This window comes from Humulus lupulus, chromosome 3 (assembly GCF_963169125.1).
Source record: "Humulus lupulus chromosome 3, drHumLupu1.1, whole genome shotgun sequence".
In the NCBI taxonomy this organism is placed as follows: domain Eukaryota; kingdom Viridiplantae; phylum Streptophyta; class Magnoliopsida; order Rosales; family Cannabaceae; genus Humulus; species Humulus lupulus.
In genome coordinates, this window is record NC_084795.1 from 23,940,182 (window position 1) to 23,961,508 (window position 21,327).

Here is a 21,327-nt window from a genome sequence, read left to right on the forward strand (position 1 = left end):
TTGTAGACTGTCGGGGTGGAGAAGGTCGTTCCGTGATTGCCAGTTGATCCCGGTGCCATCGGGGGTGTCAGATAATGGTTTGCAAGGTATTGCATCCCATATTCAGGGAAGGTTTGGGCACTTCGTTGGGGGGTCGGCTGCCATCTGAATGCTTGGATCCGAGCCTCCTCCCAGTTGATAAAGCCTTGTGCCCTCCTGATGAATTCTTTGAGGGTGGCCGCCTTGCTGCGTTGCATGTCGTCTCAGAGAGGGGACCCAACTCGAATCCCGGACTGGAGAGCCAGCAGGCATTGTCTGTCATCCACCTTGGTTTTTTAGGCTTCCTCTATGAAGCGATGGATGTAGGCCCTCAGGGTCTCCGTGGGGAGCTGTTTAATATTGGCGAGGGCACTCATCTGCATGTCCATTCTCATGGCGGTGACAAACTGTTTGCGAAACGCCGATTGTAATCTGGACCAGGATTGGATTGATCCTGGCTTGAGTCTCTTCCACCACTCCTTTGCGGGTCCGTCCAGAGTGATTGAGAAGCATAGGCACTTGTCGCTGTCACAGATGTGGGCTACGGTCATCAACCGATTATAGCGGGACAAGTGGTCCCTGGGCTCTGTGTTCCCGGTGTAGGCAGGCAAGTTCGGCATTTTGAACCCCTTTGGTAGTACCATGTCCAAAATGTGTTTGGCGCATGGTTCTTTCTTCTCCTCCTCGGAATCAGAACCCTCTCCCTCTTGTTTTCGGCATTGAGTTGTGGTCATACCAGCAATAATGCACCGGATCCCATCAAAACTCAGCAGTTAAGCGTGCTTGGGCGAGAGTAGTACTAGGATGGGTGACCTCCTAGGAAGTCCTCGTGTTGCACCCCTAAAAATTCTTGTTTCCAGACCAAACGGCCCGTGACTTTCTTTAATGTGGCCAACTGTTCCATGAACTTTCTGTCCATTCTGTCGTCCAGGGGGACCCTCTTGTTTCTCCTGTCGTTGAGGTTATTCCTTAGATCTCCCCCTCGAGGGCAGATCTTTTCCTTGCGGGCCCGTTCTTTCTGGGCATTCAAACCATCACACAAGTCTATCCAGGACGTGTTGTCCCCTGAACTGATGGCCTCTGGCTCTTCCGCGCATTGGCATCCTCTGTGATCTTTGTTCACGGAAGCATTGGGACGAAGATGTTGCTCCTGTTTGGTCTGTCCAGGGACAATTCGAGGCCTGGCACTCTTCAGGTGCTTCCCTTGTGAATCGATTGGATGATCCCGTCCTAGGACGAGACGCATCCGCTCTTTCCTAGGGAGCTGCTCTGGGTTGGCCCCGGTTTTCAGGACAGGATGAGCTTTTCTCTGGGGTTTTGCTTTTCCCACAGGGTCAGGCATCTTGGCTTTCTCTTTTTCTTGAGCTGGGTTGGATGGGCCGTCTCCAGGTTGTGGGTCCGGGAGTAGGGATCAGCCTTGTGTTTTCAGGCGCGCCGGTCCTAACTGGTGGGGTCGGTGGTTGTGTCCCTGGAGGCGGAACTGTTGAAGGATTGGCTGCCTATCCTTGGGCAGTAATGAAGGCCTGAAGAGTCAGGAGGGATTCTTGCATCTGGTGGGTGGCTTCCGTCTGTTCAGCTATCCTGGCCTCTTGATCTAGGACTTGTTGTTTCAGTCTGACCACCTCTGGATCCTCCTGTTTGGGATTCATCTCTTCTTCAAGGATTGCAGAATCTTCAGCATCTTGATCCTGGTATCCCACTTCATTTTCTTCATCTTCCTCATAGTAACCTTCATGATAGTCTACTCTATCCTCAAAATTATGGGAATCGTCAAGCTGAGGCATTTGATAGGGTGTGCCCTGGGGTTGGTTCTGAGGGAATGGTTGATTGGGCAATGGCTCCCCATTGCCTGGTTATTGTTGGTGAGTAGGATCGAACACAGTGTGTCTGGTGTTCACCATTGTTGTACATATTCAAGATTTCTTTCAAGCTTTCTTCGGGCTCTCAATGAAAGCACCAAAATGTTTACCGAGTTTTTTGGAAACTAGAATTATCAAAGATAAGAGAGCAAAAATAAAGGATTTAAAGAGAAAAACACAAGGGTTTTTACGTGGTTGGGGTGTTATAAAGCCTTAGTCCACGAGTCTATTGTATTAGAGCTTAGAGAGCTTTAACAATGGAGTTTTTCTGTAAGTTTGAGCAGAGTATGTGCTTACAAAAGAAAACTCGGATCCTCACCACAGTGCACAATTGGCCCTATTTATAGGCAGGTGGATGCACTGAACTTGACCCGGACTAATCCGGGCCCAATACAGATGTAATTAGGATTTGCTCACTAATGGAGGCATAATACAAAGGGTTCTATTAAATAAAATACACTAATCAGGGCCCATTTGGCCGGCTCGAGCATAACCATGTTGTACGACTGACCACAGTACGCAGCTTCAATCTGGTCCGCGTGGGCTTCTAAGGAGATCCTAGGGACAGGATCCGTCAGAGTAATGGCAGTACTGTTCTGAATAATGGCGGACATTCCGTATGTAACATCTTCTGCAGGTTAGTTGAGGAGACAAAACTCTGTGTTTCTCGGGGTGATGTCAATGTCGGGGATAGTTTATCATACCTAACCCGGACGCCTAATCCGGGTTCATTTACCAACGTCCCGGTCCATTTACTAGGACCCTGGTTTGCTATCGTCGTGATCCATTCTTAGACTTGGAAACACCCTCCTTATTCGCACCTTGGACGACGCCTCATAATGGGTCCGGGAAGACAAACCGTGCCCAAGTCATTGTCCTGGCTTCCTCAGCGCGGGGATGTCTAGTGGATAATGTTGGGCTTGCTGATATTTGGGCCACCAGGATTCATTCCTTCCCCGTCCCTTGGGCTCAGTCTGGGCCTTGGATCCCTTCAAGATAGCCCATGGACCTAGAGTATCGTGCCACGTGTGCGGGGAGGAAACGAGGATAACAGTTCTCCAATTAGTTTCAACGAATGAATATGGTCACTACCCCTAACTTAAATGAGACATTGTCCTCAATGTCTAACGTTATGAAAATGTCAAGGGTAAAATTGTAAAAGGACATCCACCCAAGAAAAAACAAAACAACAAACACACAAAAGTAAAAACAAACTGCATACACACAAAATAGAATGGAAAGATAAAATCTGATTAGTCTTTGGTAGACAGAAGCATCGCTCTCAGACAAGTCTACCAACTACATATTGGCATACTGTCCAGTATTAAAAATGTTTTTTTTTTCCTGCGTCTAAAAAATAGAAGCGTTAACCACATTTTTAGGAAAAAGAAAATGTTCTGTTTCAAATCATGGAGGAATTTATGTGATTTTGAAAGAAAAAAATTATGATTTCCTCCATGACTTTGGCTATCACATCAATATGATATCATTTGAATTCATTCGGAGTGGTTGAAAGAATTTCAGCATGGGAAAGAGTTTCACTCCAAATGTTAATGGCATCTTCCTCAATAGGTTTATAAAAAATGGGAGTATAGGATGGTGGCATTGTGTCATCTTGTGATGGGAATTAACTTAAATTATGTGAGAGAACAACGTCAGTCCATTCCGACAATTGAGCCTTAAGTTCTGTAAGTTCCTCCATAAATTTTGTATTAAACTTTCTTTGTGCCTCCATAAATGTGTGCAAAGTGTCATCTAAGGAATTCCTATCAGTCCAGACACTATATGGAGGTTGATGGGGGAAGTTAGGAAAATTTTGCTTAAAATTCATGTCAGGTGGTGCATGGTAGTTGTACTTAGACTTCCAACTAAAATCTACAGGGTTGTTTCAGCTAAAATTATGATTCCTATGGTCGAATCTTTCAGGTTCACAATAATGTTAATCAAAATCTACCTTGGGAGCCTCGTAACTTTCTCTATCAAACTTAGTTTCTAAGAGCTCAAGTTCGCGGTACTCTCTTACACTAAGTTTGTATGCACCCCTAAAATAGCTAGTACCCTCAGTAGCACTATAATTATGATTGTTTTCTAATGATGAATAATACATTGGAAAATAAAGCTCGAAACGTTTCTTTTCTTCTTCATTCATTTTTTTTTAAATTTTTTTTAAGATGAAAACAAATCAATAATATAACATAAATTAAAAAATAATACTGAAATAAACTAAAATAAAATAAGTGGCTAAAAAAAATGAATGATAATCTCAAGAAATCTTTTCTGATGAGGAAGATTAGATAAAAGTGCAACCTCAAAGCATACTTCGAGTTTCAAAAGTTTTTTTTTTTTTTTGACAAACAATCTTAAGAAATCTTTTCTGTTGAGGAAGATCAGTTAAAACTGCAACCTCAGAGCATTCTTCGAGTATCAAGAGATAATATATTTATTATATGGAAGGTTTAACTATGTAATAATGCAAGTATATTCTAAGAAATATTTCTATATGTATTGGGAAGGTTTCCAAGGAACCACTCTTCCTCCACTCGTTAGAACTCCTCAAGGTTCAAAAGTGAAGAGGGAATGCTAACACAGACCTTGAAGCCAATTAGGAATAATCTTTGGTTTCTACTTGTAATATTATACAATTATTCCTAAAAATACATTAAGTTTCTTTTTTTTAGAGAAAAAAAATAAAGATAGAAATACTTACATCTTTACCTTTTTAAATGATAACCTTTACTTACTATTACCTCCCCGGCAACGGCGTAAAAAAAAACCATTGGTTGAGAGAGAAGCACATGGATTGCTAATTTTTGTTGAAAAGAAGACACTTCTATTGGTTGAAAATGAAGCACATGGATTGTTAATTTTGTTGGAATGAGTTGCAATTGACATATCTTATTGGTGGAGAAGAAACTGCATGGATTGGTGAGTTGGATTAGGATTTTTCAATTTGAGCTTGACTTCTTCAAAATGCCAATTTTCTTCCACTTTTACTTCTTTTTCTTTTTGTTTTATTTTATTCAACCAAAATTGTATCATTTTCCTACAAAATGAAAACAAATTAAATCCAAATTAATATTTTCATATATAAAATATATCACATTAATTCCATGAAAATATTAATTAAAACTTAATTTATTTTGACAATTAAAATCAATAAATGTGCATTTTTTACCCTTAATCAGATACTACACTTAGAGAAGCTCTGGGCGAGCTCTGTAGAACTTCATCACCCCAAAAAGATGGCCTACATCCACTTAGTCACTATATTTATCTTGCTAGCCATGAGTTACATTTGTATTTAACATTTAGCTATTTGGCTCTATTAAAGATGGAGAGCTGTCTCTGTGAAAAGCTGTCGCCCTCCCCTTCTTTCTCTTGGTCCCTACTCCTCTTATTTATATTGAAGAGTTATGGTTACATTTGAGTGTGGGCTTAAGTTATTGATTTTGGCCCAAAAATTATGCAAAGTTACAAGTGACTAGGCCTTAGGCATGATCTGGGCCGATGGGTGGTGACACTCCATAAATGGGTATAACAATTTCCCCCCAAGTCAGTCTTCATGTTTGCATAAGGCTGACTTATCGTGTGAACTCTTCAAGTTTCTTTTCACGAGGACCAGAACTTCAGGCCTTGGACGTATCATTACTTGGCTTCGCCGGTCTTTAAATATTGATTTTGGTGTGCATAGCCTCACGAGTCGTCTTGTAAGCCATTTGAAATGCCTCAGACCTGAGCGTGGAAATTAGTGACTATAAAAAGATTTGAGCTACTCGTAGGCTATTTGGGCGAGCTTCATCCGAGAAGCCTCATTCTCGAGCCAGACGAGTAGCTCCAAGATCTAAGATAGACGAGATGAATGCTCAAGGTTACAAGGACCTTTAGGAACCAAGCAAGATGAATGCTCCAGGTTCCGAGGACCTCAAGGAACCAAGCAAGAGGAATGCTCAAGGTTCTGAGGACTCTAGGAACCAAGAAGATGAATGCTCCAGGTTTCGAGGACCTTAAGGAATCAAGCAAGATGAATGCTCAAGGTCCCAAGGACCTCTAGGAACCACACAAGATGAATGTTCCAAGTTCCGAGGACCTCAAGGAACCAAGCAAGAGGAATGCTCAAGGTTTAGAGGACATCTAGGAATAGGTTCTGAGGACCTCTAGGAGCCAAGCAACATGAATGCTCAAGGTTTTGAGGACCTCTAGAAACCAAGCAAGATGCATGCTTAAAAGGTTCTGAGGACCTCTAGGAACCAAGCAAACTGAATGCTCCAGGTTTCGAGGACCTCAAGGAACCAAGCAAGAGGAATGCTCGAGGTTCCGAGGACCTCTAGGAACCAAGCAAAATGAATGCTCCAGGTTTCGAGGACCTCAAAGAACCAAGCAAATTTGAATGCTCAAGGTTTTGGGGACCTCTAGGAACCAAGAAAAATGAATGCTCGTAGGTTCCGAGGACCTCTAGGAACCAAGAAAAATGAATGTTCCAGGTTCTGAGGACCTTTAGGAACAGGTTCCGATGACCTCTAGGAACCAAGAAAAATGAATGCTAAAGGTTTCATGGACCTCTAGGAACCAAGTCAGATGCATGCTCAAAGGTTTTGAGGACCTCTAGGAACTAAGCAAGATAAAAGCTCAAAGGTTCTAAGGACCTCTAAGAACCATGCAAAATGAATGCTCCAGGTTCTGAGGACCTCAAGGAACCAAGCAAGAGGAATGCTCCAGGTTCCAATGACCTCAAGGAACTAAGCAAGATGAACGTTCAAATGTTCTGAGGACCTCTAGGAACCAAGAAAAATGAATGCTACAAGTTCTGAGGACCTCAAGGAACCAAGCAAAGCTGAATGCTCAAGGTTCTGAGGACCTCTAGGAACCAAGCAAAATGAATGCTCAAGACTCCAAAGACCTCAAAGAACCAAGCAAGATGAATGCTCCAGGTTCCGAGGACCTCAAGGAACTAAGCAAGATGAATGCTCAAAGGTTTTGAGGACCTCTAGGAACAAAGCAAAATGAATGCTCAAGGTTCCGAGGACCTCGACAAACCACAAAAAATGAATGTTCCAAGTTCCGAGGACCTCTAGGAATAGGTTCTGAGGACCTCTAGGAACCAAGCAAAGCTGAATGCTCAAGGTTCTGAGGATCTAGAAGAACCAAGAAAAAGGAATGCTCAAGGGCAACTTCTCCATTCAGACAATCCCAAGCCTTCCTAGACATGCGATAGCTCCTAGGAGTGATCCTTTGCCTTTGGCAGGCTCCAGTATCTAAGCACGTCTTTGGATATGGGTCCCCATATCCGACTAGCCTCATATGTGCGCATCTGAGGTTATTCGCCAATGTGGGGGAGTTAATGAGTCGATCTGCTAGCTACTATAACGATATGTCTGAGATATCGCCCAACAGAGATGGCTTAGGAAAGCTAGTCGTTAGGGGAAATTTCAGTGACACCAATGTCTATTTCCTTGTGTTTAGCTCTCAATGAAAGCACAAAAATGTTGACTCGTTTTTTTTTTTCGTTAACTCATCTAACACCCAAAAAATAATTTTGAGAAGATTTGTGACAGCTAAATAAAGCATATGAGATGCTTCTAGTGCCCATAAATAATGGATAGAGAGAGAATTTTATAATGGTCCAGCCCCAAAAAATGGTCTGCATCCACTTAGTCACTATTATTCATATTGTCAGCCCTAAGTTACATTTGTATTTAGTTTTTAGCTATTTGAATCCATTGAACATGGAGAGCTCTCACTGTGAAAAGTTGTCGCCCTCTCCTCCTTTCTCTTGTTCCCTACTTCTCTTATTTATATTAAAGAGTTATGGTTACATTTGAGTGTGAATTTAAGTTATTGGTTTTGGCCCAAAAATTATACAAAGTTACAAGTAACTAGGCCTTAGGCATGATCTGGGCCGATGGGTAGTGACACTCCAGAAATGAGTATAACACTATATTTTCTATATTTTGAATCGTACACAATATGATCACACTAAACTCAAAATATATATTTTTAAAATTAAATTTAGAATAATAAATCACATAATTTTAAACTCTCTTAATCAAATTTAATTATATATAACCTTATTTAAATTTAAACATAGTCACATGTGTTTATTTTTCTATGAATAATAAATTAGTACTCAATTATGTGAAACTATTCCTAGTAAAATACACGAATCATTTATTAATTTTAAACATAAATATGTATACATATGCTCAATTAATAATTATTCATCTTGTACATGTGTTTACACTTGTAAATGTTCATAGCTAGTACCTTCGTTCATTATGTTGTATTTAAAGTTAGATACAATTAGAAATAAAAATTAATAGGGTTTATATCTTTTTGGACCCTGTATTTTTTTCATTACCTGTTTGGACTCTATGTTTTGACAAATTACTTTTTGGACCCTATGTTTTGTAAAATTGTTAAAATAGAACCCTAAACTCAATTTTGATGAAGAAAAAATTGAATATAACAATACGGTTTTTAAGCAGAATGATTTTATTTTTGTTCTGAATTGTTAGTTTGGTAAATTATTTGTGATTTTAGTTGAGAATACATTGACCAAAATCGGTTTTAGGGTCCTATTTTAACTGTTGACGCGGTTCTTCGCCAACATGTAATTAAGAGAAGAAGAGAAAGGGATAAGTGCTAAAGGTGAACCGAAATAGATATATGATCTTAGAGGATGAAAGAGGTGACTCAAGACACGTTTTTTAAGTGGTTCGAAGGTTCTTCTACTCCACTAGTCAATATTATTGATCTATACTGAGTATTTGATTACAGAGTATTTCTTACAAGAGATTATTTTTCCAACCCCTATCAACTCCCAGGGTCTCCATATTTATAGGAGAAGGCACCTGGAAGTTGGTAAGAAGGTCATCCCGTGACCTTCTTAGCTATCGTATCAATTCTGTGACATTCATGATTAATTCCTAAACCTGACACATAAGTGTGGTCAAATCAATAGGTAAGGAGGTAATGGGCCGCACGGCCCAACCCAATTGTGGGTGTTTGAACACGCACGTTCCTGCTGCGTGTCCGAGAAGTCAGGGGGATATCAGACACGTGATGCCTGATATATGCACGTTTACCTTGCGTGTGTTGACTTCACAAAGGGTCACAGCCTCCATATCCAGCTCGTGGCACGAGCTGCATACTTAGCTCGGTCTTCGGCCTTCGAAATCCCTGCCCCGGCCTTGGGCGGTGAAGGCGAGCTCTTGGGGCTTCCTCGAGCTAAGAAGGCACGATATTACGACAGAAGCTCCAGCCCTGGGGATGATCATGAGGTAATCATGGTTAGGCCAAAGCTTAGCTTGCTAATCAGCCCGTGGGAAAATCAGGGCGTACATCTGCCCCCCAAGCTCCTACTCGTGGTATATCACGCCGTATATAAGACCACAGCAGGGGCTTTCAGACTTCCCCATGAACTCTTCGTATTCCACTTTTTACGCAGGCGCCTGATACGTGGAACATCGTGGGTGGTGACGGTACGTCTTACGAGAACCGCATTTAATGGCCTAGCCTATGCCCAGCTGTCGTTTCGTATTCCGAGTGGAGGGCCTCGGATCCCTCATCAGGGCCATCCAACGGCCCTCTACACGTGATCCTTTTCGCATATAAAAAGGGGTGGCCACCCTACGCATGGGCTACCCTACGCATGGGCCACCCTTTCATTCGAAATTTTTCAAACTTCTCTTCTTCTTCTCTCTTTATCTTAGAAGAACAAACCCTCTACTCTGTTACTGCTACTTTCAGTGTTCAAGAAGCTTAGGCGCACGGATTTCTTCGAAGCTTTGGAAGCCAATACACCGACGAAGCTTTTACCAAGGCGACACCTCCATCCACCTCCCAGCAACACACTGTAAGTTTCCTGACCATGTGCGTTTTGAAAATATATGCCACTGTAGCATAGGTAAAAATTTTACTGTAGCCGCATGCAAGGTTTTACTGGGTTTTGTGGATACGGAGGGTGAAAGCCCTTTTTAGGTTAGGGTATCTTTGTTGTAGGAAACCATTTTAGAGTATGGGTTTTAGGATGCTTTCTCTGGGGAAAATTTTCTGGGTAGGAGTTTTGGTAATTTTAGGTGCAAAACCGAGTAGCTTAGGGAACACGCCTCACAGGCGGTTTTGCAATTTTCTGCCTACTAAAACTTTCCCCCCAAGGCAAATTCTATCCTAACCCTCCTGACACACGAATCCCGAGTATTCGGGGATCTGTTGGGAGCATAGGCGCGTGTTCATCGAACCGCGTGGCCCCAATCTCCACGGGCTGGGCTTACCTCAGCTCGTGCAAATAATAATTGCTTTTTCCTCATGCTTGGGTCGCCTTTTCTGAAATGTCTTCTTTTGTTCGTTAGGCGACCAGATGGCTCCAAAGAGGAATCTCCCCCAGAAGAACGTCAGCAGCTCGGCCTCCCAGCAGGACAGAGGAAAGACGGCGATGCCTAGCTCCCCGATCCCCCGCTTCGGGCCGGCAGTGGAGAAGGAGGTCGAGGTGGCCCTTGATGCATTCTTTGAGGCGGAGAGGATCGTCTCAAAGATAACCGACCAGGTGAAGATTAACAAAATCTTCATTTCCCACAACATCGCCCTGGGGAAAGCATCCGTAGTGGCCCGACCTGCTTCAGATGGCGAGCGGAGCTGTGCGCCGCTCGACGAGTCATTCGCGGCCTGGAGCGGTGAACACTTTAAGGCAGGGGCCTTCCTTCCACTGGATCAGTATTTTGCTGATTTCCTCAACTACGTGGGGTCGGCCCCGTTTCAGCTCCCCCCCAACTCCTACCGTCTGCTGGCAGGGTTGAGGTATTTGTTCCAGAAGCACGAGTGGGAGGTCCCCACTCCTGCAGACATTTTATATTTCTTCTGCCTCAAAGCCAGCCCGGATCAGCGGGGGCGAGGCGACAGGTTTTACTATCTAACCCGGTTTCCCAATACGGCAGCAGTCATCGAGCTGCCCAGCCACCCTAATGACTTTAAGGACCAGTTCTTCATGTCAACTGGGTTCTGGAATTGCGAGCATCACTATTTCAATCGTCCTCGTAAGTTTTCTCCGACCTTAGCTCGTACTTTAAGTGTCATTTTAGCTCCTCCCGTACCCCGTTCTGACTCAGACTAATCTTGCAGCCATCTTCGCGAGGACAGAGAAATCTGTGACCCTCGGGGCCCAATACGAGACACTGGCGAGCTTTCCCCCCAGTGAGAAGGACTACCGGGTGCTCGTGACGGACGAGACGATGGTGTTTTGTAAGCTGATTTTCCCAAATCAGACTTTGAATCTAAGGAGGCCTCGGGGGCCTCCCCCAGCTCGCTCCTCTATGCCCACCATCGTGGAGGAGGACGAGGAAGACGAGGAGGACGAGACTCCACTTGTGAGGAGCAGGAAGCGGGCGCTGGAGGTCGCCCAGATAACAGACGAAGAGAGGATCCAGTCCGGAGCAGCCGCGGGTCCCTCGGGCCAAGGTAACCTTTACATATTTAGGAACTTAGATAGGGCCATTGCCGACCCCCGGCTAGCTAGATTCAACCCCCGACAGCTCGTCCATCGTCACTGAAGTGATCCGGACCTGGACATAACCCTGCTCCACTGCGTCGATCGGCTCGTGTTGGACTACCAGGATAGCCGACCTAGGGGTACCGTAGTAGTAGATAACACCTTAGCCTTTAGGTCGATCCTATTCAAGGAGTATGGGACCAATCTCTGCTCATGGCCATCACTCTGGAGGGGTATCTTAGCTCCAGGGCTTAGGCAGTATGTAGGAGAATCTAGCCCTGAGTCAGACCCGGACCCAGAACTTGCGCCAGTTCGGGAAGTAATCGTCTTAGGTTCTTCTTCCAGCTCGGGGGGTAGGGCTCCCTTAGTATTCACATACTTTTTACCTTTAACCCTTTGTCTTTTTCTCTGTATGGTCGCTAACTTGTACTAACCATGTTTTTGTTTTGACAGAAGAGATGTCTCAGTCCGAGGAGAGCCTACGAGGCGCAGTCTTCGGGGGGAACCCCTCAGCCGGGCCAAGAATGAAAAGGCTCCGGGCGTCCAAGAGCGCCACTGGGGTCTCCACCAAGTCTCCGGCAAAGGAGAAGGAGAAAACCCCGGCAGACCAAGTCGCGGGAGCGATTCTTCCTGCTGCAGGAGCAGGCCAAATGCCTCCACCACCTCCGCGAGCTCCAGCCGCCACCCAGGACGCAGGAACGGAGCTCGGGACTTCAGCCGTGGTGGCCTCCGATGTACGCATCCCAGTCAATCCCCTGGACCTGGAGAAGATCCCAGAGGCCTTCCGAGGAACGGTGTATGAGTCGGCGAACTACGCCGTCAGCCATTTATACAAGTTCACCGAGAAGGAACTCCGGGCCATTGAGACAATGAGCCCGGTTGGCGTAATGGAGTCTTCAATGGGCATGACCCTAACGGTAAGCTGCCCTGTTTTCTTTAAAGCTTTTACCATTACACTTTGCCCTATTTTTCCTCTAAGGCAATTTATCTTTCATTTCTCGCAGGGCGTCGTCGCTCTTCACCGGAGCATCATCAGGGCGAAAACTCAACTCGAGGATATGAGGGCCGAGCACCAGGCCTCTCTTCAGGAGGCTAAGGCGACTAAAGATGCCTTGGCGACCTCGAAGGCCGAGTTGGAGAAGACCCGCTCGAAGTTCCAAGAGCTCGAGACCTCCCTTGCCACCTCGCGGACAGACCTCGAGGCTGCGAAGACTGAGATCCAGGCCGCCCTGGAGGCCGAACGGACCACTTCGGAACAATCCATGGAAGATCTATTCTATCAATGTTGGGTCTACAATCTGGATGCTGACAACTCCTTCATGTCACCGAGTCTCTGGGCGCGCTTGCTGGTGAAGTTCCAAGCTCGCCTTGACAAAGAGGCGCCTTTAGAGACTGGGGAAGTTTCTGGTGCGGCGGAGCAGGGTGAGACAGCGACCTCCCTGGGGCCATCTGACAGAGCTTAGGGCGTTTTTTCTCTTTTTCCCTTGAATATTTTTAAGTATTTTTTTGATGTAACCTTTGCATGAGGTGTTTTCACCTCGAGACAATTTGCTTTGACGTTTTTAATTTACGCTTTTTCATGCCTTTTCGCGCTTTGGTTACAATAATTTTTTTTTGAGAATCTTAGTTCAAGTAGATTTAAATTAACTTCTAAGTCTTATGACCCGGTTAAAACCAGGAACTTAATTTGAAAACTTAGTTTGTGTTAACTTTTATCCATATCTCGAGCTCTTGAAGAAGAACATCGATCAATAGATTTAAATTAACTTCTAAGTTTTATGACCCAGTTAAAACCAGGAACTTAATTTGAAAACTTAGTTCGCGTTAACTTTTATCCATATCTCGAGCTCTTTAGGAAGAACATCGATCAATAGATTTAAATTAACTTCTAAGTCTTATGACCTGGTTAAAACCAGGAACTTAATTTGAAAACTTAGTTCGCGTTAACTTTTATCCATATCTCGAGCTCTTTAAGAAGAACATCGATCAATAGATTTAAATTAACTTCTAAGTTTTATGACCCGGTTAAAACCAGGAACTTAATTTGAAAACTTAGTTCGCGTTAACTTTTATCCATATCTCGAGCTCTTTAAGAAGAACATCGATCAATAGATTTAAATTAACTTCTAAGTTTTATGACCCGGTTAAAACCAGGATAGGACTTAGTCAACATTAACCCTTATCAATATCTCGTGCTTTTAAGAAAACAACGGTCAATCGATAAGAATCAACATCTAAGTCGTTAAGGAGACCTGGTTATATCCAGGTACCATATGCCCCCCAAGTAACTGGGAAAGGGTCTTTCGTGATTACTTTAAGATTACACTTGCAAATATGCGTAAAAAGCTGATTTTCATTAATACATAAAAAGTGGCCTTCCAGGCCTTACAAGTGGATCATTGATAATATCTCTTTAAGTGGATGGCATTCCAAGTCCGCGGAACCGCCCCTCCATCAAGTCGAGCTAACTTATAAGTTCCCTCCTTGATGACTTCGATGACCTGGTATGGTCCTTCCAAGTTCGGTCCCAAAACTCCATCTTTCGGATCTTTTCCGACGAGGAAAACTCTCCTCAGGACCAAGTCGCCCATGCTAAAGGCGCGTTTTCTGACCTTGGTGTTGAAGTAGCGGGTGATTTTCTGCTGATAATGGGCGAGCTGGAGCTGCGAATCCTCTCGCCTTTCCTCAACCAGATCGAGGGAATGGCACAGGAGCTCATGGTTTCGATCTTGGTCGTAAGATTGGACTCTATGCGAAAGAACCTTTATCTCCACGGGGAGGACTGCCTCACTCCCAAAGGTTAGGGAAAAGGGAGTATGACCCGTAGGAGTCTGATGCGAGGTCCGGTATGCCCATAGGACCTGGGGGAGCTGTTCTGGCCAGACCCCCTTCGCTTCATCTAATCTTTTCTTGAGGCTCGCCTTTAGGGTCTTGTTGACAGCTTCGACCTGGCCATTAGCCTGAGGATAGGCCACGGAGGAGAAACTTTTTACAATCCCATGTCTTTTATAGAACTCGGTGAACGGGTCGCTATCGAACTGAGTGCCGTTATCGGAGACGATCTTCTTGGGCAGGCCGAAGCGACAGATGATGCTTTTTACCACGAAGTCAAACACCTTTTTGGACGTTATCGTTGCCAACGGTTCCGCCTCTGCCCAATTAGTAAAGTAGTCGATGGCTACCACGGCGTAACGGACCCCGCCTTTTCCAGTGGGGAGGGCGCCAACCAAGTCTATCCCCTAAACGGAAAACGGCCATGGGGACGAGATCATCTTCAGCTCGACCGGAGGAGCTCGAGCAACGGCAGCGAATCGCTGGCACTTGTCGCACTTTTTCACGTACGAGATCGAGTCTTTTGATAGAGTAGGCCAGTAATACCCTTGCCTGAGAACCTTTAAGGCCAAGCTCTGCCCCCCGGTGTGGTCTCCGCGTAATCCTTCGTGAACTTCCTGCAGGATGGCCTTCGCTTCACTTGGAAGAACGCACCGGAGGAGAGGTAGGGAATGCCCACGTCGGTAAAACACCCCTTCGACCAACGTATATCTCGGAGCTTGATACAGGATTCGCCGTGCATCGTTACGCCCTTCAGGCAGCTTGCCCTCGACGAGATATTCAAGAATGGGGGTCATCCAGGTCGGCCTGGCGTCGACCATCTCAACCTCCGCCCGGTCTTCTTCTATACTTGGTATTTCCAAGAATTCTATTGGCACCAACCCCAAGGTCTCCGTCTCTCCCGAGGTGGCGACCTTGGAAAAAGCATCTGCATTAGCGTTCTGTTCCCGAGGTATCTGTTCGATCGATCCTCGCTCAAATGCGGACAGGTCGGCTTTTATCTTTGCCAGATATGCGGCCATCTTGGGTCCCCGCGCCTGATACTCGCCTAGAACCTGGTTTACCACGAGCTGGGAGTCACTGAAGCACTGGACGGAGCTCGCCTTTAACTCCTTGGCTATCCTCAGCCCGACCAACAAAGCTTCGTACTCTGCCTCGTTGTTGGAGGCCTTGAACCCGAACCTTAGCGCCGAGTGGAATCTATGTCCCTCGGGGGATATCAGAATGATTCCGACCCCGGAGCCGTTCTCGTTGGATGAACCATCCAAGAAGATCCTCCACAACGATTGGGGCGAGGTGACCTAAGGTGAGCCCTCTGCTGGATTCTCCTGGAATTCTGTGCATTCTGCCACAAAATCGGCGAGGGCCTGACTTTTTATAGCAGTTCGTGGAGTGTAGAAAATCTCGAACTGACTGAGTTCGACCGCCCATTTTAAAAAACGTCCCGATGCTTCAGGTTTTTGCAAAACCTTCCTTAGAGGCTGATCGGTCATGACGTGTACTGAGTGAGATTGGAAGTACGGCCTGAGCTTTCGCGAGGCCGTGATTAGGCAGAACGCCAATTTTTCCATTAGTGGGTATCGTGATTCTGCCCCGAGAAGTCTCTTGCTGATGTAATAGACTGGCTTCTGAACTTGGTCCTCTTCTCGTACCAGTACGGCACTAGCTGCATCCTCTGTGACAGCCAGGTAGAGAAAAAGAGGCTCTCCTGCCTTAGGTTTGGATAGCACGGGCGGTTCAGCCAGATGTGCCTTCAGGTCAAGGAATGCGCTTTCGCATTCTACTGTCCATTCAAACTTTTTGTTTCCTCCGAGCAGGTTGTAGAAGGGCAAACACTTATTGGTTGACCTGGAAATAAACTGGTTAAGTGCTGCCACTCTTCCTGTTAAGCCTTGGACATCTTTCCGCGACCTGGGCGAAGGAAGCTCGAGCAGTGACCGGATCTTTCTGGGGTTTGCCTCGATTCCTCGGGTATTGACTATGAACCCCAGGAATTTCCCTGACGCGACTCCAAAAGTGCATTTCTGGGGATTGAGCCTCATGCCATATTCTCATAGTATTTTAAAACATTCTTCCAGGTCGGAAACATGGTTATCGGCAGTCTTTGACTTATCTAGCATGTCATCAACGTACACTTCCATGTTTTTACCGATCTAGTCCGCGAACATTCTATTTACTAGCCTTTGGTAGGTAGCTCCGGCGTTCTTCAGTCCGAACAGCATGACCTTATAGCAATAGACATTAGTCGGGGTCATGAAGCTGGTGTGTTCCTGGTCCGCCAGATTCATCGCGATCTGATTGTAGCCTGAGTACGCGTCCATAAAGGACATGAGCTCGTGCCCCGCCGTGGCATCCACCAGCTGGTCAATCCTTGGCAATGGAAAACAATCCTTGGGGCAGGCTTTATTCAGGTCAGAGAAGTCGATGCAGGTTCACCATTTTTCGTTGGGCTTTGGAACTAGCACGGGGTTGGCGACCTAAATTGGAAACTTGGCTTTACGGATAAAGCCACATTTTTTGAGCCGGGCTACTTCTTCTTCTAGGGCTTCAGCCTGGGTTGTTCCTAAACGTCTTTGCTTCTGAGACTTGGCAGGAATGCTTTTATCCAAATGTAGCGTGTGCATGATGACACTCAGGCTAATCCCCACCATGTCCTCGTGGGACCAGGCAAATACGTCTAAGTTAGCCCGCAGAAACGTCGTCAGCTCCGCCTTCCTCTTGCCGCAGAGATTTTTCCCGAGCTTGACCATCCGTGATGGATTTTGTGGATCAAGGTTCACCTCCTCGAGCTCCTCAATAGCCTGGAGCTCGGATCTGTCTTCGCCTACTCAGGGGTCAATATCCTCACTTAAAGCGACATTTCCCCCTTTGGCGCTTTGAGGTTTTTCAATCTCAGGGTCCGCTGAGGGTTCCTGAGAATCCTCTTCACTCAGAATGCCCATAGCCAGCTGCCCGGGTTTAGATTTTCCCTTCATGGAAATGCTGTAGCATTCCCTGGCAGCGAGCTGATCGCCCTGGATAGTGCAGATTCCTGTTGAAGTAGGGAACTTCGTGGCGAGGTGTCGAACGGAAGTGATAGCCTCGAAAGCTATGAGCGTAGGTCGGCCCAAAATGGAATTGTAAGCAGTGGGGCAGTCTATGACCACGAACTCGAGTAGTTTGGAGACTGTCCGAGATTCTTCCCCTAGGGTGATCACCAGCTCGATCGTCCCTATCACCGCTGATCCTTCTCCCAAAAAACCATACAGCATCATGGAGGTTGCGTTTAGCTCGGCGACGGTCAAACCCATCTTCTCTAAGGTGGATCGGAATAGGAGGTTCATCGAGCTCCCGTTGTCTATTAGTACCCTCCTCACTCTCCGGTTGGCGAGCTGGACTGCTACAACCAAGGGATCATTGTGAGGGAACTGGACATGGCCTGCATCTTCCTCCGTAAAAATGATTGGTTGCCTCTCCAATCGCTGCTGCTTTGACTGGCACTGCTTTGACTGGCGCTGCTTCGGGACGAACTCCACTCCGTTCTGAGCCTTTAGTTCATTCACGTATCTCTTCTGGGCACCTCTGCTCGTGCCAGCCATGTGCGGTCCTCCAGAGATGGTGGATATCTCTCCTCCAACCACGGGGGGAGGGACATCCTGATCTACCCGAGACCCGGGCTGACTGGCTGGGGCTTCTGGAGCAGATCGACTCGCTGGGACCCTGTTCCGCGAGTATTGAGCCAAGGGACCGGCTCGGATGAGAGTCTCGATCTCATCTTTTAAATGCCTACAATCATCGGTATTGTGGCCGATGTCGTTATGAAAACGGCAAAATTTGGAAGTGTCTCTCTTTCCCTTGTGGTGTTTCAATGGCTCCGACCTCTTCCAAGGGACCCGAGTAGAGTTGGCCAAGAAGATACTCTCTCTGAACTGAGTGAGCTCGGTATACGTCATGAAAACGGGCTTAAACTTATCTACGGACTTATTCTTCTTTTGGTCGTGGTGACTGTTTTCGCCATTGCCCTTTCTTTTGCCTCCGCCGGGCTGGTTGCTCTGTGCGACGTTTGGGGTCGTTGCTACGACCTCCGTCCCTACTCCCGCGGGCTGATCGGGAACCTGGCTAGTTCCCGCAGCTGAGGCTTCGGCTTCTTCCAAGTTTATCCATTCCTGGGCCCTGTTAAGGAATTCATTGACCGAGCTGACTCCCTTCCTTTGTATATCCTTCCATAGGTCTCCTCCGACAAGGATTCCAGTTCTCATGGCCATGAGCTTGGAGCTATCATCCGCGTCTCTAGCCCGAGCAGCGACGTTCGCGAATTTGCTCAGGTAGGCCTTCAGAGTCTCACCAGGCTGCTGTCCCACGTTAGCTAGGGAGTCGGCCTGAACACGGGCAGCCTGGGAGGCTCGGAATGCCCTTTTGAAGTCGGCTGAGAAGGTCTTCCAGGAGCTTATTGACTATCTTTTACTTTGCTTGAACCACTGCCTGGTAGGTCCAGTCAGTGTGGAGGGGAAGATCAAGCATCTCAGCTCCGGGCCAATGTTATGGGCCATCATTAGGGTGTTAAACATCCCTAAATGGTCCGACGGGTCTCCGTCCCCGTTGAACTTTGACAAGTGAGGCATACAGAAACTAGATGGGTATGCCGTTGATACTATATTGGGGGCGAAGAGTTCCATCTCGTCTCCCGAATCATATTCGTCTTTTTCTTTTTCTGATAGGAGCTTCCTCATCAGCTCCTCCATCTGAGTCAGGCGCTCGAGGGTTTGGTCCTGATGTCCTTGGTTATTTCGGGGCTGTTCAACAACTCCGGATCCATTGTACACATTTGGTGGGTTATTGCCCCTCCTATCTTGAGATAGGTTATGTAATGCCCCAAATTTCCTAATAAGGTTTAGGACCTTGATTAGGAGGCCGGGAGGGCCATAATTGATTTATTATAGTATTTAATGATTATATGCATGTTTACGTGAATTATATTATTATATGATGGTGGATGCATGCATATGGGAGAATTTATTATTGTGAGGGTATTCTGGTAATTTGGCCGCGGTGGGCGTAATTGCATAATTTGGGTGCATGATTGTGATTAATTAATATAGCCACATTATAAGGTGGATTGGTTCGAGCTAGTCGACATGAGACGATCGTGAGATGCGAGAGTTTGGTCTAGTTATAACGGGTATAAGTTCGGGGCTCGGGGTGAGTCTCGGGGTGAATTTAATGATTAGAGCATTACCGGGAATTAAAGGGTAATGAGATATGGATTATTGGTGTTTGAGGTTATTGAGAATAGCGGGAATTGGAGGGTGTTAAATGTGATTAATGAAATAGGTGCGAAAGGACGGTTTTGCCCTTGGTGGCTATGAAGGTTTTATTTTAGACCTAAGGGTATTTAGGTCTTTTTACCTTAAGAGATATATATAAGCCATTGAGGCTGTAGAAGAGTAACAAAAACAGAGCCTCTCCTCCTTCACTCCCGATAGATTTCTTACCCTTTTCTCTTTGGATTTTCGAGCTCAGTTTGAGGAATCGAGCCAAGGAACCAAGCTTAGCCAAGCTAGGGTTGTGCTCCACCATTGAAGAGGGTGTGTTGCCAAGATTAAGGTGAGTTTCTAGCCACTAGAACTCTTGGTTTTACTCTGTTTTATAAGCTAAGTTTCAGCTGGTTTTTGGGTTGGAAACTTGGGAATTGGTTGGAGTTTTGGCTAGGGTTCTTGGGGTTGTGGTCCTTAGGACATGTGGAGATGGTATTTGGGTTCATTTGGGAGTTAATTTGACGTTTGGAAGCTTTTGGATTGGGTTAGAAATGGTAGAATCGAAGAAGGAAAAATCTGGGAATTGGCTGGCTGAAGGTAGCGCTACAGCGCCCAGTGTAGGGCGCTATAGCGCTACCTGCAGGGAGGTTGGGCGGTTTGTGTTTCTGCCTTGAGCGCTGGGGCGCTAGAAGGGCAGCGCTGTAGCGCTCCCCTGTTTCCTCTTAACCCTGTTTTGGGTGTTTTTAAGGGTTTTTGACTTGGGGTTTCAATCTTTAAGGCCCAGGATCGAATCTACTCACTGTGTGGGCGTGTTTTGAGGTCCCGAGAGTGGGGTTTAGGTTAAGACCCTATCTTTGGTAATTTTCATTAATTGGAGATTGTTTTGGTTATGACTAGGTGACCGCTAAAGGATTAATGATCGATCGTTCTCAAGGGTCGTTCTTGTTCTAACTCTCACTCGAACCGGAGGTAAGAAAACTGCACCCTGTGTATATGTGACATGCATGGCTATCATTGATGCATGATGGTTGATTATTGAGTATGACATGCATGGCTATTCTTGATGCATGTTGGTTGACTGTTAAACGTGACATGCATGGCTGCTATTGATGCATGTTGGATTGTTAAGTATGATGCGTGTGATGCATGAGAAACATGTGATTAGGACATGCTTTGTATACTGGGTATGATATTGTTCAAAGCTTGAGTCTTTGTGGTTGTGCATAGTCCTAATTGTACTGGTATCTGTTAGTAAGCATGCTAAATACCTTGTTTGTGGATATTGGTCATGTGATATATGTGTAGTGGCATGGCTTACCTGTGTATGACGCTGACTTATTAGTCAGAATCGACAATGGTGTCAGATCCGTCTGTGAAGCTGTGACTTATTAGTTGAGTTCACCACGGGCTGAGCACTGGTCGTGTTTTACCGACCCAAGGGTCAGAAATGGCAGTGCGTTGTGAGCGCCAGGCCGATTAAAGATTGGATCTAATCAAGGTCGGCATTGAATGACTCATATGGGGTATTAATGCTAGATCGACCGGAAGGTCAATGAGAACTATAAGCGCTTGCCTGGTTTACAACCAGATGACTATAGCCAAGGTATAGAACCCCGGTGACTGTTTGTCACATGGCTAAGGGACGTTGTCCATAGTTTCGACTCTAGAGTCGTGAGGAAGGTTATGTTGGTGACTAATCACCATGCACCTATCCTAACCAATCTTATAAAGGGAACACTTATCAGTTGAGCCATGGTGACCCTATCGTCACGCTGCTAGAGGGAGTGATGCTCATTATTGTGACTTTTGGCTACTGTCACCTATCTGGATGGATCATTGGTTCCAAATGGTTACTATGGTTGTAGTTGATATTATATCATGTTATATTGTGTTTTCTTGTTGG

General features: G+C 45.8%; 1 non-coding gene across 1 annotated transcript; it reads left to right on the forward strand.

The window, feature by feature from the left end:
- The first annotated feature begins 740 nt into the window (after positions 1 to 740).
- Positions 741 to 859, forward strand: LOC133827557 (5S ribosomal RNA). The gene has a single exon (XR_009890246.1). It is a non-coding gene; the product is annotated as a 5S ribosomal RNA (ribosomal RNA).
- Positions 860 to 21,327: the final 20,468 nt, after the last annotated feature.